We start from the raw sequence: 20,891 nt of genomic DNA on the forward strand, positions 1-20,891 counted from the left end.
AGAGTCTGCCACTGCCTTATTGTGATCTCAACTTTTCTGACTCACCTGTAAAAATAGGTATTGTGCTTCCCTCACAAGGGGCATAGTGAAACTTAAATTTGTCAAACTGCACAACCTAAAGCAAGTGTGTGTGTTTATATGCATCACCCTTGTGAAGGGGCATGCCCTCCCCCTGGCATGGAGGAGTCTGATGAGCTCCTCTGGGCCGGTGCTGAGCTAATGAGGTGCAGCTGCACAGCTTGTTCCTCCTGGAGGAGGCAGGGTTTAAACAGGGAAGGGATGATGACTAGAAAGAAGGCTGTTCCATACAGAGTCAGCTGGTAACAGAGGCAAGCCAGTCAAGGAAGAGAGAGCCATTGAACACATAGCTTCCAGAGCTGCCCTAGCTGATAGGAAGAGGGTTGGGAGGCAAACCCCATGAAGGGGCAATAGAAGATCTCATGAAGCCCTATCCATGGGCTGTCTGAGAGGTTGACCCCTGTTCCACCAAGACTCTCCTCTCTTGCAACGGGAAGGGAGGAAGAAGAACCACCCCTCTTCCAGACAGGGTGCGCCGCAGAGAACTCCCCTCCCCCAAACGAGGCCACTGGGGGAATAGAAGGTAAATTAAGGACAGTGGGACGTAGGGGGATCTAGGGAGTCTCACCCCCCCATACACACCTTTAACTTTTATCATAAAAGGTTCATTATTACATGTGATCATCTTCTTTATTTTCTAAGAATTTAACTGCTGCTTCTCTCACTTCCTTAAGATAAAGCTTAAAACTTTCAAAAGGTGTTTTTTGCATTGACACCATTTAGGTGCACAAATCTCCCAATTCCTATGCTTTAATTCAGGGTTGTGTTACACACACAAGTATGTGCATGTACATTGGGGGATTTGTATACCCACATTGGGTGTGCAAGCACACACACTTTGAAAAATGTCAGCGTACTCTATGAAGCTAAAAAAACTAAATTAATTTTAACTCAATGTTCATTCAAACAAACTGCTCTCCCTGCTAAAGCTGCAATGAACTGTGATCATGGAGTCTGAAAAATCTCATGAACCAGCTTCTTGGAGCTCAGAGATGTATAATCATTTGCCTGGTTGTCTCAATCTCCATCCCAAGCCTTAATATGCCCATTAGACTGTCACTGAAGAGTGCGTCTACAAGAAATCCCTGTCAAGCATGCTAGTAAGTTTGAAGGAAATTCCAACTTCCTCAAGTGCAGAAGCCAACAGAACTCTTACTACTTTATATTAAGAAGAAGGACAAGAATTGGCAGAGCCAGATGAGCAGTCAGGGCAATAGATCACTAACCTAGGATAGAAAAAAGTAAAGAGCCTTGGCTTGGTATTATAAGGGGAACAGTAGCATCTCCTCTATTAAAGTTTACAAATAAGTTCCAGTTTAAAGACTTCAAGCCATTTTAAAAAAGAAATTTAACATCTCTAGGGTTTTCAGCAGTACTCTGAAATTTGGCAGAAGGTAGTCCTGGGGTGAGAGAGATGTCTTATGTTTTCCCCATGAAAATCCATTGTGATGTGGCCGAGTACTACATTGTCAAAAATCACCATTTGCAGGATGCATTGCAATCATTAAAAATCTCTCAAGATTCTGCCCTCACTGAGAATGCTTTGCTGACAGCAGTGGAATGATGAGACTCCGATCTTTGGTTCCATTCCAGCTCTGGTGGGTACTATGCTCTAGTGGGCAAAGACTGTTCCCCCTGGGCCTTGACTGCTTTTACTCCATCCCCTCCAGCGTGTCCCTGTCTCTATCCCATCTGTGGCTCTTTGTCCCATTTCCCTTACTTACACAGGCCTAGTTTGTGCCCCAAAGGCTTCTCATCCCAATCCCAGGCTTCTTTCCCAGTCAGTCTCAATTCTCCTTTCCTGGCTCCTCATGTGATCTGTCTTCCCTTCCCTTATAAGCAACTGAAAACAGGGATTTATAATGGGAGGTGTTGGGCAACCTTAATTATAGGTGGTGCCGCCAGCCCTGGCTAGAGTACTGGAAAAGTCACTAAAGAAAATTTTGGTTTAGGTGGCCCCTAGCTATGTGTGCCTTATATTCTGGGTGCCCTGCTTGTGATTCCTTAGTCCTGATTTTCTGAAGCAACTGGGCATGCTCAATACCAACCAGAGGAAATGAAAGCTGTGGGTCCTCAGCCTCTGAGTCTTGTAGTCTTGTTGATGAATTTTTAGGAAACTGTATTAATTAGTTATGGCAAAATGCCATAACTATTCACATAGATTTATAGATATTAAAGTCAGAAGGGGCCATTATGATCATGTAATCTGACCTCCTGCACAATGCAGGCCACAGAATCTCACCCACCCACTCCTGCGATAAACTTCTCACCTATGTCTGAGCTATTGAAGTCCTCAAATCGTGGTTTAAAGACTTCAAGGAGCAGAGAATCCTCCAGCAAGTGACTCATGCCCCGTGCTACAGAGGAAGGCAAAAAACCTCCAGGGCCTCTTCCAATCTGCCCTGGAGGAAAATTCCTTCCCGACCCCAAATATGGCAATCAGCTGAACCCTGAGTATATGGGCAAGATTCACCAGCCAGATACTGAGGAAAGAATTCTCTGTAGTAACTCGGATCCCACCCCATCTAACATCCCATCACAGGCCATTGGGCCTATTTACCGTGAATATTTAAAGATCATTTAATTGCCAAAATCATATTATCCCATCATACCATCTCCTCCATGAACAAATCTAGTTTAATCTTAAAGCCAGATAGATCTTTTGCCCCCACTGCTTCCCTTGGAAGGCTATTCCAAAACACGTGAGTGTTTTTCTTTTCTCACAAAAACTGATCATTGCAGTCTCATTAGTTCCTGTGTCTATTAACTCTTATGTTTATAATGGTTCCAGTGGAAAGAAAACTTGGAGAATTTTAGGAACATAGCCAGCATCACATAATTCCAAATGTATATGGGAAAGGGTTACATTGTTTAAGAGCTTGTCTTCATTGCAACAGTTAACTTGAGTTACTCTACTTTAGTTGGCCTAGCTTGAGTGAGAGAAGACATACTTTGTGACTACACTCCTTCTAAACATGGTATGTCTTCAGTGCAGAGTTAACCCAAGTGTTTGGCAACCCAGTCTGCATAGCTGCATGTGAGTTGTCAAGGTTCCTTCTCCACTCTGAACTCTAGGGTACAGATGTGGGGACCACATGAAAGACCCCCTAATCTTATTCTTATTCTAGCTTAATCTAGCTAGAAATGCGTTAGATTTTCTTATGTTTAATGGCTGGTAAAATAGCTGTGCTGAATGGAATGTATATTCCTGTTTTCGTGTCTTTTTGTAACTTAAGGTTTTGCTTAGAGGGATTCTCCATGTTTTGAATCTGATTACCCTGTAAGGTAGTTACCATCCTGATTTTACAGAGGTGATTCTTTTACTTTTTCTTTAATTAAAATTCTTCTTTTAAGAACCTGATTGCTTTTTCATTGTTCTTAAGATCCAAGGGTTTGGGTCTGTGTTCACCTATGCAAATTGGTGAGGATTTTTATCAAGCCTTCCCCAGGAAAGGGGGTGTAGGGCTTGAGGGGGATATTTTGGGGGAAGACGTCTCCAAGTGGGCTCTTTCCCTGTTCTTTGTTTAACACCCTTGGTGGTGGCAGCATACTGTTCAAGGACAAGGCAAAGTTTGTACCTTGAGGAAGTTTTTAACCTAAGCTGGTAAGAATAAGCTTAGGGGGTCTTTCATGCGGTCCCCACATCTGTACCCTAGAGATCAGAGTGGGGAAGGAACCTTGACAACTGTATACAGAAAGGTGGTTACCCTTCCCTTTATTTTTATAAATAAAATCACAGATAAGGTGAAACACTGGCTGTGATTTCTTCCTAGGGCTCTAGGAGAAAACAGAGTTAATAAGACACATGCATCTCTAAATATACTACTAACTGTATAAAGGACTAACGATATTTTCCACATCTTACGGACAATTTGGACTAGTTGATTCTGGGAAACTTTCATGGGAGAATAAATCAGCACTTTGTTTGAAGTTCCTGAAATGTGTTGGATATCGAAATCAAAATCTGGGAGAGCTAAACTCCACTGAATAAATTTTTTGTTATTTCCTTTGGCAGTATGAAGCCACTGTAGAGCAGCATGGTCGGTTTTCAGGTGGAAACGCCGTCCCCAAACATATGGGCGTAGCTTTTCCAGAGCATAGACAATGGCGTAACATTCCTTTTCACTGATTGACCAGTGGCTTTCCCTCAGACAGCTTCTTGCTGAGAAACCCGACAGCATGGAACTCTTGATTCAGTCCTTCCTGCATTAAGACTGCTCCCACGCCACGCTGGGACGCATCTGTGGTTACTAGGAACAGTTTATCAAAGTATGGGACCCTTAGCACAAGGTCAGACATGAGTGTCGCTTTAAGCTGGTTAAAGGCAACAGAACCACTAACCCAGGAACCTATCCTTGCAACAAAGCCTGTTGCCAACTCTGTCCACATATCTATTCAGGGGATACCATCATAGGGCCTAATCACATCAGCCACACTATCAGAGGCTCGTTCACCTGCGCATCTACCAATGTGATATATGCCATCATGTGCCAGCAATGCCCCTCTGCCATGTACATTGGCCAAACTGGACAGTCTCTACGTAAAATAATGAATGGACACAAATCAGACGTCAAGAATTATAACATTCAAAACTGAAGAACACTTCAATCTCTCTGGTCACTCGATCACAGACCTAAGAGTGGCTATCCTTCAACAAAAAAGCTTCAAAAACAGACTCCAACGAGAGACTGCTGAATTGGAATTAATTTGCAAACTGGATACAATTAACTTAGGCTTGAATAGAGATTGGGAATGGATGAGTCATTACACAAAGTAAAACTATTTCCCCATGGTATTTCTCCCTCCCACCCACCCCCCACTGTTCCTCTGATATTCTTGTTAACTGCTGGAATTAGCCTACCTTGCTTGTCACCATGAAAGGTTTTGCTCCTTTCCCCCCCCTGCTGTTGGTGATGGCTTATCTTAAGTGATCACTCTCCTTACAGTGTGTATGATAAACCCATTGTTTCATGTTCTCTGTGTGTGTGTATATAAATCTCTCCTCTTTTTTTTCCACCAAATGCATCCGATGAAGTGAGCTGTAGCTCACGAAAGCTTATGCTCTAATAAATTTGTTAGTCTCTAAGGTGCCACAAGTACTCCTTTTCTTTTTGCGAATACAGACTAACACGGCTGCTACTCTAAAGGCCTTCTGACACTCTTCAGTCCACTGAACTGTATTTGACTATTTCTTTTTGGTTAGGTCTGTCAGTGGGGTGGTGATTTGGCTGTATTGCGGTACAAATCGCCTGTAATATCTGGCTAAGCCTAAGAAGGATTGGATCTGTTTCTCTGACTTTGGGACAGGCCGCTTTTGGATAGCATCCACTTTGGCCTGTAGGGGATTGATAGTTCCTGACCCACCTGGTGTCCAAGGTAAGTCACTCTGTTTAGGTCTATTTGACACTTCTTAGCCTTAACAGTTAGTCCTGCTTCCCTTATCCACTCAAAGACTTTTTGTATATGTTCCAGGTGTTCTGGCCAGGAATCTGAAAATAAGGCCACATCGTCAAGGTAGGCGACTACATATTCTCTCAATCCCTCTAGGAGACCATCTACAAGTTTTTGGAAGGTGGCGGGTGCATCCCGCAACCCAAAAGGGAGCACATTAAATTAATACAGCCCGACATGTGTGATGAGGGCTGACCTTTCCATGGCGGATTCATTTCAGTACCCCTTGGTTCAGTCCAAGGTAGAGATGAACTGGGCCCGTCCCAGTTTCTCCAATAGTTCATCTGTGCATGGCATTAGATAGTTGTCTGGGCGAGTTACAGTCAACCCAGTCAGCCTAGCTGCATGTGAGTGTCCCCACGGCAGCCCTTCGCCCCCACTGTGTTTCCACTGTTTCTGTACTTACCAGTGTGGATGTGGGTTTGTGCTGAAATGCAGTAGGATTTTTTCCCAATCAGTTGTGTCAACTGTGGGAGAATGTCTGTCCTCTGGAAGGGGGAGGGTACTGTGGGAAGGGCATGCATTTTGCTTGTCTCCTCACTGCAAAATAGCTGGGGTTCCAGTCTGAGTTAAACCAGAGGCTGAGTTCTAACCTATACCCGCAGCTGGATAAACAGACTCAGATTTAAATTGCCTCCAAACCCTGATCAAAGGCTTTTTCTATGTAGAAAGTTCAGAGTTGGGTAAAATCTTGGGTAAAAGCCCAGGTTAACTGTGCAGTGAAGGCATACACTGCACAGTGATTGGATTAGCCTGAGGCCCTGATAAGTTGTGCTAATTTGGAGCTGTAGCCTGTCTACATCCCCACTGCATTACTAACTTGAATTCAGCAGCACTCAAGAATCAACCCATACTAGGCTGTTTAATTCAAGCTGGGAGACTTCTCTGTCACAGGAGTTGGGTTAGGGGCAACACTGTAGCTGTACCTCAAGCACTTAGCTCCACCTGTAGTGAATTTGAAGATTATGGATGTGCATCAAAACACAAGATGTAATGATCTCTCTCTCTCTCTCTTAGTTAAAAGGAAAGAAAATAAAGCACTTCTGGAAAGGAAGTGGGGCAGGATTCTTAATCAGAAAATTGAGATTTTGTTGAATTAATAAATCAAAATTCAGAATGTCAGGATGTAGCTGAATTTAATAACAAGATTAATGGAGTCCTTATAGATTGTTTTGATATTAAACCCCATTAGCTGAGATAAATAGGAAATTGAAAATGTGGCTTCCCTGTTGAAACAACACATGAATAAAGGCTAAAAGAAAGAAGCAAGGCTTCTCAAAGGTGGAAGGCTACAGTGAGGTTTATACATACTGTGCTATAAGGTGATAATAGGTGATGTACTTCTGTTTAAAAATGGACTAATACAAATCTTATTTCCTTCAAAATTAATTGGTTTTGTGCAAACAAGCTTAAAGAAGCAAATTTGATCTGCTAAAACCCAGTCTCTAGTAATGGAGGAGAAGTCAATGTACAGTGCCAATCCTTGGGTTATGCTGAAAGGAAATAGCTGAATTGTTTTAATCTTAATTTAGCTGAAAGGTTTGTATTTCAATATATTTCTTTGGGAGCAAGAGGAGAAGGAAGATATAACAACTGACATTTCAGATCAGGAAGTCATTAAAATAATTATACAATTGGAAATGGCTTTTGCTTATCCATTTTGTATAATAAATGCCTAAGAGACAGGTCTAAATTTGCAAAAGTAAGAATATGCTTTTGTTGCAGCCTGCCAGGAATGAGGGCCTGCAGCTGCACCGCCCAGTTGTCAGGCAGCCAATCAGCACAGCGGGGCCACAGAAGTACCCATCTGGTTGGCTAAGGCAATCTAGTGTTTGCTCTTAAGCCCAGCACATCAGCAGCTGCTCAACACATATGCCTGCAGATTCTGTTTACCTGTGTTTGTCTCACTCCTTCACTGCTCCAGCCAAGACACTACCCTGCATGCAGTCTTATTCCAGTTTTGTCCCAGCCTTGTTCCTGCCTTCCCTGACTCCAGGTAATCTGATTCTTATCCTCAGCTTGGATTTGTGACCTCAGTCTCCATTCCTGGGCTCTGGGATTTAGACTCTGACTTTGGTTCTGACTTTTGGCTCTGATACCTGGCACTGACCATTAGGGCTGACTCCTGCTCTGACCACTAAGTCTGATACTGCCTGACTTCAATAGGCATAACTCATGAAGTATGTGAACAAGTGAGGAACTCGGAGTATGTCCTCATGTATTTACACAAGTTGTACACACATTGTTCATTGTTCTCAGAAGATAAGATTTTTCTTTTCATTATTTACATTTATGTTATCTTTAGGGTTGGCAGAATTTGATATAATTCATAGATATTAAGGTCAGAAGAGACCATTAGGATCATCTAGTCTGACCTTCTGCACAATGCAGGCCACAGAATCTCACCCACCCACTCCTGCGATAAACCTCTCACCTATGTCTGAGCTATTGAAGTCCTCAAATCATGGTTTGAAGACTTCAAGGAGCAGAGAATCCTCCAGCAAGTGACCCATGCTACAGAGGAAGGCGAAAAACCCCCAGGGCCTCTTCCAATCTGCCCTGGAGGAAAATTACTTCCTGACCCCAAATATGGCAATCAGCTGAACCCTGAGCATATAGGCAGATACCCAGGAAAGAATTATTTTTAAGTTTTTCTTTAGATTTTAATCAATTTAAAATGTTCATAGTGGTGGGAAATTTTGGGGAGCTTCGGACAATGATGTAATGACAGTAGACATTCCTAAAATTTAACTTGTGGCATGAAGCACAGGGATTGGGGAGGGAGGTGTGGGAAGAAGAAAAGAGAGGAGTTTCCCACACACATACTTAAATGGCCCCTGTGTTTCAGCTCCAATAATGCTACCATTACAACGTGTATTATACACATTAAGGTGGAACTCTTAAGTTCTCAAGCAGCATTTTTCTTTCTTCGCTTATCTGTAAATTTCAATTATTATTGCTGGAAATATTTTTTCTTCTTTTGTGTGTACAGTGAAATTGACATTTGCTGATATGCTGATAAAAATCTCATCTTTCCAAGATGAGTTATCCTCTTTTTATCTCTATTCTGTTTTTCATTTTTGGTGCTTTTATTAGTATGTTGACTAGATTACTTACTCTTCCAATTTCATTTTAGGTTGCTTGGTTCACAGTGTTACCAATTCCTGCAACTTTCAAGTTATCACATTATTTGGTGACTTTCTTAAACGGAGTTCAGAAGCTGGGGAATTATGTAAGAATCTCCACCTTTTTTTTTTTTTTTAATTAAAGATTCTACCCCTCATGGTAGTGGAGAAAAGCCTGAAAACATAAAACATAAGCCTCTGATACTAGCAGGCCAATAAAGAACATGTGTGGTGTTGGGTTTTTTTTTTGTTTTTGTTTTTTTTTAAAAAGGGCTTGGTGATGGAGGCTGACTCTTGACTTATGAATGCTTGGGATTGACTCTACAGGGTCAATCATCTATGCGTGCATGCAAATGTGACTGGTGGCATTCAAGCTTTCCATATTTTAGCTGAATCTCCTCCTCCTCCCATTGCCTGAGTAGATCTGCATAAATATTTAGTGATGTATTGCTATCTGTGTAGGGGTAAAAAAGCAGGAAAAAGGCTAAGACTGAGGGAAGGGCAAGGTAGCAGTTGTGATACATGAAAGGGGGTGGTGAGTAGCTCCCTTTGATGGACACCCAGCCAGCCAGTTAGCTGTAAAATACCTCTTGGTCTGTTCTCTGCTTGCTTTACCTTTTAAAGAGTTAACAAGCCCACAGGTAAAAGAAAAGGAGTGGGCACTTGACCAAAAGAGCCAATGGGAAGGAAAAACTTTTTAAAATTGGGAAAGAAACTTTCCCTTTTGTCTGTTCTCTGGGCTGCAGGAACACCGAGCAGTAATATTGTAAGAAGCTTTAAACCAGGTATGATTAGATTATTAATTCATACCTCGAACCTACTTATTTGGAGCCTCAGATATGTAAATAAAATTAGGGAATAAGACATGATAAGGGTTATTTTATTTCTTATTGGCTTGTGGACTCCTCTGTGCTAACCCCAGATGCTTTTGTTTGCTTATAACCTTTAAGCTGAACCCCCAAGAAAGCTATTTTGGGTGCTTGGTTTTTGGAATTGCTCTTTTAAAATCTAGCAAAAGCCTAAGTTTCAGATGTATTTTCTTTTCGTTTTTAATAAAATTTACCTTTTTTAAGAACAGGATTGGATTTTTGGTGTCCTAAGAAGTTTGTGCATATGCTGTTTGATTAGCTGGGGGCAACAGCTAATTTCCTTTGTTTTTTCTTTCTGAGCTCTTCCCTGGGGAAGTGTGTGTGTAAGGCCTTGAGGATACCCCACAGGGAGGAATTCCCAAGTGCTTCTTCCTGGGTTCAAGGGGTGGGGTTTTTTTGTTTTTTTGTAGTTGGGTGGTGGCAGTGTTTGCCAAGCCAAGGTCAGAGAAAAGCTGTAATCTTGGGAGTTTAATACAAGCCTGGAGTGGCAAGTATTATTTTTTAGAATCTTTGCGGGGCCCCACTTTCTGCACTCGGAGTGACAGAGTGGGGGTTCAGCCTTACAGCAGGGCCCTTGTTCCAAATTGTGAAATCGAAGAATTGCTATCAGGTTTTCCGGTGTGTCTAGATGGCCAACTCACTATCTTTAAAGATTTTTTTGCTGTCTTTCCTTCTGAAAACCTCTTTAGCCAGTTATACTACAGTGTTCAGATTTTGCAGGACAATGGGGGAGTATTAAAAGGGGGAACTTTGGGTTGTGAAAATTCTCCATTCTGAGGTTCCTTTGAGGAATTCATCAGTATGACAACAACTTGAAGGATTTCATTAGTTGTTAACAGGTTTCAGAGTAGCAGCCGTGTTAGTCTGTATTCGCAAAAAGAAAAGGAGTACTTGTGGCACCTTAGAGACTAACAAATTTATTAGAGCATAAGCTTTCGTGAGCTACAGCTCACTTCATCGGATGCATTTCCGATGCAAATGCATCCGATGAAGTGAGCTGTAGCTCACGAAAGCTTATGCTCTAATAAATTTGTTAGTCTCTAAGGTGCCACAAGTACTCCTTTTCTTATTAGTTGTTAACTATCATTTCCATATTCGTCATGAGACTGGGTCTATTGGTTCCCCTTCCCTTCTTGGACTCTGTCAGCTGTTGATCCCAAAATGCTGTTTTGCCATGGTAATAGTCAAGATTTTACAGCAGAATTGCTTTCTCTGCCTCCCAGACAATGCAAGTAATACAGGCAGAGGATGATGATTTGTGAATATTCTGCTCGGGGATACTTGATGGCAATTCCCTAGAAAACTATTTCACAAATTAAATTTCCCATTCATCCTTTTTCTTTCACTCCCAAGAAATCTTAGCTGTTCCATAGTCATAGGTCCATTAGAAACACCTAGATGAGTGGGATTCCCCCCACCCTTTTTTTTAACCTGCTTCTCAACTTGGTATCATAATGGCTGCCCTTCTCGCCACTGAATGGCAGGTTAATGTTGTTGTCTTTCCAAAGCCTTTCAACACGTCACTTGATTGAGTCAGATGTTGCTATAGTATTTTCTGTGGCTCCCCCATACAAGGTTTATAGCAGCCGTAGTACATGATCTGCACTGGTTTCCTGTTTTTCTGGGTAGAGTTAAAGGGACCAGTTTTGCCTGGTGATACTATCAACATAGTCCTTTGAGCTTGAGCTTGCCTAGCTTAAATGGGAGAGGGCTGTAGAAGGATTTCTCCATGAGAGTTAGTCAGGTCTGGAACAAGCTCCACCTTTTACATTTCTCCTAGGTTACCCTTCTGACCAACGTGTGGAATGACTCTGGCCAACTCTGGAAAAAGCTGCAGCCCGCCATGTTTGACTGGAGGTTTTCTGGAATGCAGAGCTCTTTAAGGAAGATGATGTGTGAATAACTAACAAAAAAAATCCCATTTACTATGAACATTAATAAACATAAATAAATTCTTTCCTGATGAAAGAGCTGTAAGCACGTTATCTTAAAATAACATACGTGTTCAACTATTTTTGAATTACATAGTCTTGATTTTATTGGTAGTGTTTTGCAAATTATGAATTTGACAGTCTTCATATTCACTTAATAATCGGCATCAACCAAAATCCTTGAAAGTATTGTTTGAAATTCAGAAAGTTGTACACAACAATTAACTATGGCACTTAAGTTAAATAGGAAGAAAACCTTACCCTGAACACATACAGAGACAGAAACTGGAAGAAGTGAGAGAAAGGAAAGACAAGAAGGGAGAAAATTAAAGAGCCAATTTTTGGAAGGAAAGAGGCATAGTTAGGCAGAGAAGGAAAAGCAGCAGGCATGCACCATCAGAACTGTAAGAGTGAACAGTGGCCTGGGGCACATCAGGAACCCAGGAGAACAGCTAAGGGGAGTGCTGAGCTTAAATCATTAGATGTCTTGAAACTTTGAAATTGCTGTATTTATTCTACTAGATGAAAGTATTAAATTGAATATCAGAGATGATACAACTCCTAGTGTTAAGACTGACAGAGAATGAAATTATACTTAGTTTTGTGAAAAAATGAACCATTCTTAAACTAGCCTGTATATAATTTAGTTTGTCCTGTTTGCTTAATGTAAGAGTTAATAAGGCAAAAGTATAAGAAATTGGCACTTCTAAATGTCTTGCATCACCCTAATTTGATGTGATTTTATTCTTTATTAGTTGTATGTGTATATACAAGTCTTCACAATATTTGACTGTATTTTTGTGCCATCAGAAAAATAATGTAGCCACGTTATTTTAATTTCTCTCATCTTACCACCTTATTAGCCCTACTTCTGAACCATTGCTACCTGGGAAAAAAAGTTAGTGAAATTTAAATTATTATTGGGGGAGGGGCGGAACTAGCAGCAATCCCATTTAACATTTATTTTCTAAATAAAGTTGATTGACAGCTGGCTAGAAGACCATAAATAAGGGATTATGATGATGAGTGATAGTGACCGTTTCCACAGGGGGAAAAGCATGAAGATTCATGTTAAGATTGATCTTGTTTAACATTCTCATTAATCTGTGTGATAGACTCAGGCCAGTTGGGTACAACAGAGTAGCCGAAGGCAGATATACTGGCCACTGGATTAACGGTTTTCTGTTCCCTGACTAAGCAGAGCAGGGGCTGCTCCGGGCTAATGAGAACACCTGACACCAGTTAACCTGCAAAGAGTCAGGTGAGGCCATTAAAATAATGTGACCACCTGACTCTACTTAAGGCTCCTCTGATACTTTGAAAGGGCTCACTCCAGTCAAGCAGAGGGGAGCCAGAGGAGAGGAAGTGCAGCTGAAGGGATGGTTAATGAAGACACTCTCAAGTCATTGGTAAGGGAGCCCTAAGGTACGGGTAAAGAAGGGAGAAGCAGGAAGTGGGGAAGTGGCCCAGGGAAATGTAGCAACTCTGGCAGTGAAAGGTTGGCTGCCAACAGCTGCTACCATTAGGGTCCCTGGGCTGGAATCCAGAGTAGAGGGCAGGCCCGGGTTTGTCCCCAACCCACCACTACAGAAACACCTCCTGGGAGGGGAAAACAGGCCCTTGTCGGGACAGGAGGCTAAACTGTTTTGGTATGAGGCCGTAGGAGCAACAGAGACTGTGGAAGTTCTCTCACCAACCCTCTTGCTGGCTTATGATGAAAAGGGCTCAATAGACTGTATCCTTGGCCCTAGAGAGAGAAGGGCTATGTGGAGGGTTGCAGTGAGCCTCTGAAGCTAGCATAAACCACCTGGAAGCGCGGAACCCATGGGGACAAGGTCAGAGCTCTGCCACATCTGGAAGAAGTAAACAGCATATTAATGACACCAACAGCTGATTCTGTGTTGGGAAATCTTAGGAATAATAGCTTTGAAACAGGGACAATAACAAACTCCCTAGAAATTAGAAGCCTTGGTAGAAAATAACAATGAGATTCAACTTCAATAAGTGTCAGGGAGAAATAATCTGAAACCCAAATGTTCAATGAGAGAGAGAAGCCTAGGAAATAGTAGTACTGAAAGAGGGCTGACAGTGGACTGAAACCTAGATATGAATTTGTAATCCTAGAAATGTAGGACTAGAAGGGACTTGGGTAGGTCATCTAGTCCATTCCCCTGCACTGTGGCAGAACTAAGTATTATCTAGACCAGGGATCAGCAACCTTTGGCATGCGGCCCATCAGGGAAATTTGCTGGCGAGTCGGGACGGTTTGTTTACTTGCAATGTCCGCACGTTTGACTGATCGCAGCTCCTACTGGCCGTGGTTCACCGTTCCAGGCCAATGGGGTCTGCGGGAAGCAGCGTGGGTCGAGGGTGTGCCTGGGCTGAGGGATGTTGAGCTTCTTGCAGCTGGGGGAGGTTACTAAGGGTGGGTCTGACACAGCCCCACCCAGTCTTTGCAAGGGAAGAGGAAGTCCCATCCTCTCCTGCCTCCAGTTCAGACGGCACTAGCAGCTGATCCCAGCTCGGGTTAGGAGTGTCTCCAGCACTGCAGTGATTTACTTCTGCACTGGCTGCCTGAGACAATGTATCTGCGCAGCTAGGGAGTGGTGGGTGACTGCTCCTGCAGCTTCCCTGTCGGAGAGTCATTTTTCTGCAGGGAAGCAAAGAAATCTGTGGGGGACATGAATTCTGCACACATGCAGTGGCGCAGAATTCCCCCAGGAATAATTTATTTCTGAATTCAAGAGGACATCCTGAGCTTTATCATATAGCAGGTTACCAAACTGTCTAACTCCAGATAGATTTTAAGATTCTCTATTTTCCATCTTGATTGTAACCATCACGCAATAAGGAAAATTATTAGCTTAGATTGCTGTTCTGAATTCAGCTGGAAACCTCTGATACTTTTATAACTATTAGCCTGTTCTCTAAGCAATGTGGTGTATATTCTTTTGCTGACAGCAGCTATATGTAAATAGTCTTAATGAAAGTCTAACTTTAATGGGGTGAAATTTTTTTCTCCTGTATTTTATAACTTGCAGGATGATAATAGAAGACACTTGCCTGATGAGTCACAGGTGCACTGCTTTTGCTCCCTCTTAAAGCACCAGTGTCACCCTGTGATAACACAGAGAGATCAATGCAGCAGGTGTTGATTTAGCGGGTCTAGTGAAGACTCGCTAAATCGACAGGAGCATTCTCCAGTTGACTCCATTACTCCAGCTCCCCAAGAAGAGTAAGGCAAGTCGACTGGAGAGCATTTCCCATTGACGCAGCATAGGGAAGACACTGGGGTAAGTCGAGCTAAGCTACGTCAACTCCAGCTGTGTTACGTAGCTGGAGTTGTGTAACTTAAGCCAATTTACCCAGTAGTGAAGATAAGCCCTAAGTATTAGCTATTCCCATCTGAATGTATGACAGGACTCTGTCAACATGTTTAATTTGGAATTTTATCATATGTGTGTGCGCTCCAGAGTTACCAAGAAATCTGGTTTAGTATCAATAGTCAGTAATCAATTTCCTTACTGAATTTTCTATTTTTCCTGCTAGCTTGGTTCCTGCATTAGTTTTGCAGAATGGCTTTAAAATTCACATGAATTAATTGGGTTGATGCAAGTGCTAAAGAGATCACAGGCTTCCTAGATTTCCTTAATTTAAATCATGTCAACCTCGTGTGTGTGTGTGTATATATGAAGTGTGAATCTTCTTCTCTGCATAATTCCTCTATTGATGTAGACCAGGTTATCACTTTGATGTATCATTTTCTGCTTGCACTTTGAGTTCCGACTGTTCTCTCCTAATCTGAATGGTTTTCAACTGAGTTCATCTTTACTTGTTTAGGTTGTCTTAATTGCTAAACTGGACATGGAGTTGTTTATTTCCAGTATATGTGTGTATTCATCCCTAAAACACAATTCAACTTTAAGGCTTTACAGGTCAATATTTGTACATTCAAGATAGAGAAAGTCTTCTGTTTTGAGTACTGATGGTAAACTTTGCAAGTATCTCATTTTGGAATTAGTTGGCAGAGCCAAGTAGGATTAAATACTTCATATCTTATTTTTATGTTTTGGCACCTCTGTTTCAAATGACAGTATAGCTAATTGTAAATCATGTAGTAAATATGGCAAACTTGTGTCCACAGCAGGAACTTCATAATTTCTTCGATTATTTTTTCCAAAGGAGATTCAGTCTATTAATGTGAAAGCAAACTTACCATCTGCACACATATAGCACTGGTACTATTAATAAAGTGATTGAAAACTTTGAACTTAATCTGTGTCAGTTTTTGATACTGCCTTAATTATGTCTCTCAATTGTACCACATAACCGATCACTCATTTAGGGTCTAAATGTGCCTCACTGTCACTCAAACCAAATATCTCTGTTGCTTAAAATTTCCTACAGTCTCAATTTCAATAAGCATGTTAGAGCTACGTATAACTTCACTTCCCTACTTTTTTTTTTGTTTTGTTACCTATGTCAGACATCATACACTAAGAACATCACAGTGTCACATCTGAGTCTTCTATCTTTTTCACAATAGAAACTGTAGCTGGTCTTCCAGACAGCATCAAAGGATTGGTTATAATGTGTGATTTGTCCATCTGCCCTTGAACCAAAGCATTTTCTGCATGTAGTTACTCCATTGCTTGGAACCACCATTTTAATCCATTTTGGGAATCTAGTGCTATCTCCAATATAGTAATCAATCACTTTTGGAAGTATTTATTTTGAAAATAATAAGACTTCAGCTTAATAATTCTCAGAGTAACTTACATTTTAGCAGCCTGCATGAACATTAACTAATCCTTTATAGTAGTCCTTTGAGATAAAGCAAGTATATTACCCAGTTTTTCAGATGGGGAAACTGAAGTTTTAAATGATTTGCCCCCAAATCACAAAGCAAGTCTGTGGGAGAGCCATGATTTAAAATGCAGGAGTTCCAAGCTCCTAGTCCTTTAAGTATGGTGCTTCTTCAAAATAACTTTTCACTCCAGCTTTGAACTATGCTACATATGGGGGAGGTATTCATGAAAAACTGCATCACTTTATCTAATTCTGGCATACATTCTTCAATATTATTGGAAAGGATTACAGCAATAACAAAAATACTTAAGGCTGTTTGGCCCTACAAATAAACTGCTCACATCATGAAGAGTTTTCTTCCTTGGCCCAACATGGTTAAACTTAAGAATATTTGACCACAGAGTGCAAATTGAAAAATTTCTGAAGGCAGGATGTGCAAATGTAGGAAATCAATCATCTAAATGTCTTGTAAGGACACACTTGTGATACCAAAAACAAAACAAAGCCCCTAAAACTAGGGCCCAATTAAGTAAAATACACAATTGAATTTAAAAAAACTTAAAATTCAAAAATGTTTTAGAATGTGTGCCATTAATTTCTTTGTTCCTGTTCTCTGCAGCAATAGTTCTCATGCAACATGCCCTATTGACGTCTCCTGCTGTGCTCTGTTTTTGATGTATGGCAATCAGCATTGTTTGTGATGTTGCACTTTCTCTTTCTTGTATGCAACATTTGCAAGTCTTTGAGATGATGTTTTCAAGTTAGTTTTGCACTTTGAAGATTTGCAACATATCTAGAGTACTAGTAGGAATATGATATTTGATATCAACCTTTAAGAATGCTGGCTGTTTGTGTGGTTTACAAATAGCTGGAGCAAACATGACAGCCATGAGATGTGCTTGACTTTTTTTTTTTTTTTTTCCCTCCAGGATCCTTCCTCTAACAACAACAAACTGGTATTTAAATTGCGCATGTAATATTTTATTCATATTTTTAACTATAATTATTTCTATTCACAAATAAAGAAGTGGTGTTTTACCCACAAAAGCTTATGCCCAATTAAATCCCTTAGTATTTAAGGTGCCAGAAACTTCTTGTTACTGTTCACTCATATTTAGCTTGTGATCCACTATAACCTCTGGATCCCTTTCTGCAATACTGCTTCCTGCTCAGTCATTTCCCATTTTGCATGTGTGCAATTGATTGTATCTTCCTAAGTGTATTTTGTATTTGTCCTTACTGAATTTCTTTTGCGCATGGTACTTTGTAGAAAAATACAAATACTAGTTGTGACGTTTTGGCCATATTAGAAATTGAATTCTACCTATCTAATACTTCATCTTCAGTTTTAATTAGAGCTAGCCAGGAAAGTAAATTTCATGTCTGTGGAAAAATTTTGAGGCTTTGGGGAAAAAACATGTCCTGAATCAGGTGTAAAAGCCAGAACTACCAGGAAAAATTGAAGTGAATTCTTCAACATTTAGTTTCAGGAACACTGAAACATTCCTTTAGGTGAGCTGCAGAGAAGCCAGGAAAGTTGAGAACCTCATGCTTGGCAGGCTGCTGAGAAGCCTGGGAGCCCCAATTCCATATCAGCCCACTAGGTGATCTGTGGAGAACTAGGGGAGCCTGAGCGTTGTGGGGCTCCCAGAGCTTCAGGCTCTTGGTTCCATGTCAGCCTGCCAGGTTTGCTGCAGAGGAGCTGGGAGCTCCCCACAAGATGAGCTGCTGGGGAGATGGATGGATAGCATGCTGGAAGAAACCAGGTAGTATTCTCATGGTCTCTACCAAAAACCCACCTCCCTTTCCTTTAAAAGATTCATAGAAATCTACACATTCACTGAAAGCAAAACATTCCATGGGAATGTGCATTTTACGACAGAATAATGTTCTTTTGGAACATTTCTGAGCACCTGTAGTTTCACTTTGTCATAAACTGCCATGTAATCATGCTGAGTGCTATTTAAAAGTCATGTGTCTCACTCTAGAATTAGCTGTATTTCAGTGGTGGGGGAAGTGATTCCTATGTGGAAGCTGTGGTGCCTAGTGGCTAGAGAACTAGATTGGGATTCATGAGACCTAGATTCATTCCTGGGACAAGTCACTTCCTCAATTTCCCATCTGTAAAATGGGAAAGGGCTTTTTAAAGGGCTTTGAGATCTGATGAAAATTACAATATAATAGCTAGATGTTTAATATTAGTAATAGAAGATGGGATGAGGAATCATGAAACCTGGGGTTTGGTCTCAGTTCTGACAAAAGTGACTTTTAAATGTGTATACCTGCTAGTTCTTCTGTATGTGAAACTTTTTTTGCCACAGTTCCAGAACTTAGGCAACAGCTCACCCTCTGAGTATGCTTAACCTGTAGCTTTCCCTCTTTGGAAGAGTCAGTCTCATTGCCTGCAGAATGCAGGCAGTTAAGGAAAGTGTTTCAGCCTCTTCAAGGCTAATATCATGGTAGGATTGTTGGGGCAGATTGAAGCATAGGAGTTTGTAACCTGAAATTCTTTCCCTGTTATGATAGAGATTATGTGACTCTTTTGGTCATCAATCTTTTTACTTTAACCTTTGTCCTCCTATTCTGTATCCCTCATCTAGTGTTCACCTTCCTTCATGTTGTCTGGATGGTGATGTAAGGTCTTTGGGATAGATACATTGTCTTTGATATGCATGATGCTTTATAGACAGACAAAAGTGCTATATAAATAATAAGGTATTGTAATAGAGTTACTGTGCTGGCTGGATGAGGGGGTGTTTCATGCACATCCACAGATATCCCATAAAGGGAAGGATGGTGGTTTTTCCCAGATGGGAAGTACCCGTTTCGGGAAGTACCTGAATTTTCCTCTGTTACTTCCTGAAATGGGTATTTTCTTCCTTTCTTTTGGGGAAAGAAGAAAATGTTAGTGCCAGCAACAGGAAGGAAACTTCTTCTTGTGTCTTCCACCCGCCCCCCATGTGGCAGTAAGAAGAAGCCACCTGGGCGTGGTAGGGTTGTGGGGGGGCAGGAAAAAAAGGTTTACTAAATATACAAGGCCTAATTATGTTCCCTACTGTATTGGCTAGTTTCTAAAACAGAAAACACAATGAGCACCACAACAAGGCTCATAAACAATGTAAAGAGGTACTACCATATTCCTATAGATTATAGCTCTGTACCCTCTTCTAGTAATAGATGTGGCTCTCTTGTTAAACTGAGCCTGTGCCAGTGTGATTATTCCAGGGATTCTGGCTGGCTGTACTAATCCACCAATAAGGAGACCATAATATCATGTAACTCCATAATAGAAATACAATATTTCCAATTCCAGTGGAATGCAGTGAGTGTCTGAGAAACAAGTACCTGTGTGCAGTGGAGGATAGGACTAGTTGGGGAGGACCTGAAGGCCAAGTAAATTCCTGGGTGGTTGAAATAGGGAACTTTTAAACATACACACAGTAGCCCTTCTATCCCATTTCAGACAAGTGTATAGGAAAAGACTTAAAAAGTGGAAAACTTCTAGAAACCAAGTAAAATAGCCAAAGGTCAGCTCTTAGAATATTAAGTGGGTCTTATTCACACAAGCAAAAAAGGCATGTTAGTGAGGTTTAGAGAGAAACCTTGTCAAATAATTTATCCAGTAAGTCTTGCATTCTAACCTACTAGTAGAAGCAAAATGGTCAAAGATAGAGAAATCTGGATAAACTGAGAAATTATGAGTGATTTTGATGGCTACTGTGGAGCCTCGTAATAGTAAGGAAAATGTCGAGTCTGTCCTTTCAAAAAAAAAAACGTTCTTCAAAGTGGTTTTCTTCTTTATAGAGTCTTACATGTCTCTGTTTTGTCTGGCTACACCAGAAGAAGGACAAGAGACACTGGATTTGGTTTAATTAAGTTTCAACTGATTAACAACTGTTTTGGAGTACCTGACAGATGTGTGCAGTGCACGTAATTCCATGATCATTCACTATATATTAGAAGGCTTCCATCAGTCCACCCTCTGCTGGGACCTTACCATCCATCCCTCTTGAATGAGGGTTATGTGCCTGCTTGGACAGTCGTAGGTAACCATGAACCTAACCTCCCCACCCATTTCCTCTCCTTTAACCTCCTTAAATAGATTGATAAAGGTTTAATCTGATCACTGTATCCCTCCCTATAGAGTATTTGCACTGTACATCTACCACAATAAGGTGCAAGATGCCAAATTATCGACCTTCCCGCCCCCCATGACCTGGTCCAGGGGGAAAAGGGCTTCTCACACAGCATATATCTATGTAACCTTCCCTCTCTCTTCCAGTAACCTAGGACAATGTGTCAGCATCGCCACGCTGACCTGCTCTGTGGCTGCTGCAAACTCACTCCGTGCCTCTCTATCCCTTAAAGAGATACACACATTCCCTTAGCAAGCCAGACAACATAGAATCATAGAAGATTAGGGTTGGAAGAGACCTTAGGAGGTCATCTAGTCCAATCCCCTGCTCAAAGCAGGACCAACACCAACTAAATCATCCCAGACAGGGCTTTTCAAGCCGGGCCTTAAAACCCTCTAAGGATGGAGATCCCACCACCTGCCTACGTAACCCATTCCAGTGTTTCACCATCCTCCTAGTGAAATAGTGCTTCCTAATATGCAACCTAGATCT

At 41.3% G+C, this 20,891-nt stretch overlaps 1 long non-coding RNA gene across 2 annotated transcripts in view; it reads left to right on the forward strand.

The window, feature by feature from the left end:
- The first annotated feature begins 345 nt into the window (after positions 1-345).
- LOC119857822 overlaps positions 346-20,891 on the forward strand; it is a 55,261-nt gene continuing 34,715 nt past the window's right edge. The window contains exons 1-3 of one of the 2 annotated variants that reach the window (XR_006282063.1): positions 346-601; positions 5,551-5,592; positions 7,255-7,525. This is a non-coding gene — a long non-coding RNA (uncharacterized LOC119857822). Of the gene's footprint in view, positions 602-5,550; positions 5,593-7,254; positions 7,526-12,781; positions 12,864-20,891 lie in introns of those variants that run through there. The other variant, XR_006282064.1, reaches the window with a different exon arrangement.

This window comes from Dermochelys coriacea, chromosome 6, assembly GCF_009764565.3.
Source record: "Dermochelys coriacea isolate rDerCor1 chromosome 6, rDerCor1.pri.v4, whole genome shotgun sequence".
Classification (NCBI taxonomy): domain Eukaryota; kingdom Metazoa; phylum Chordata; order Testudines; family Dermochelyidae; genus Dermochelys; species Dermochelys coriacea.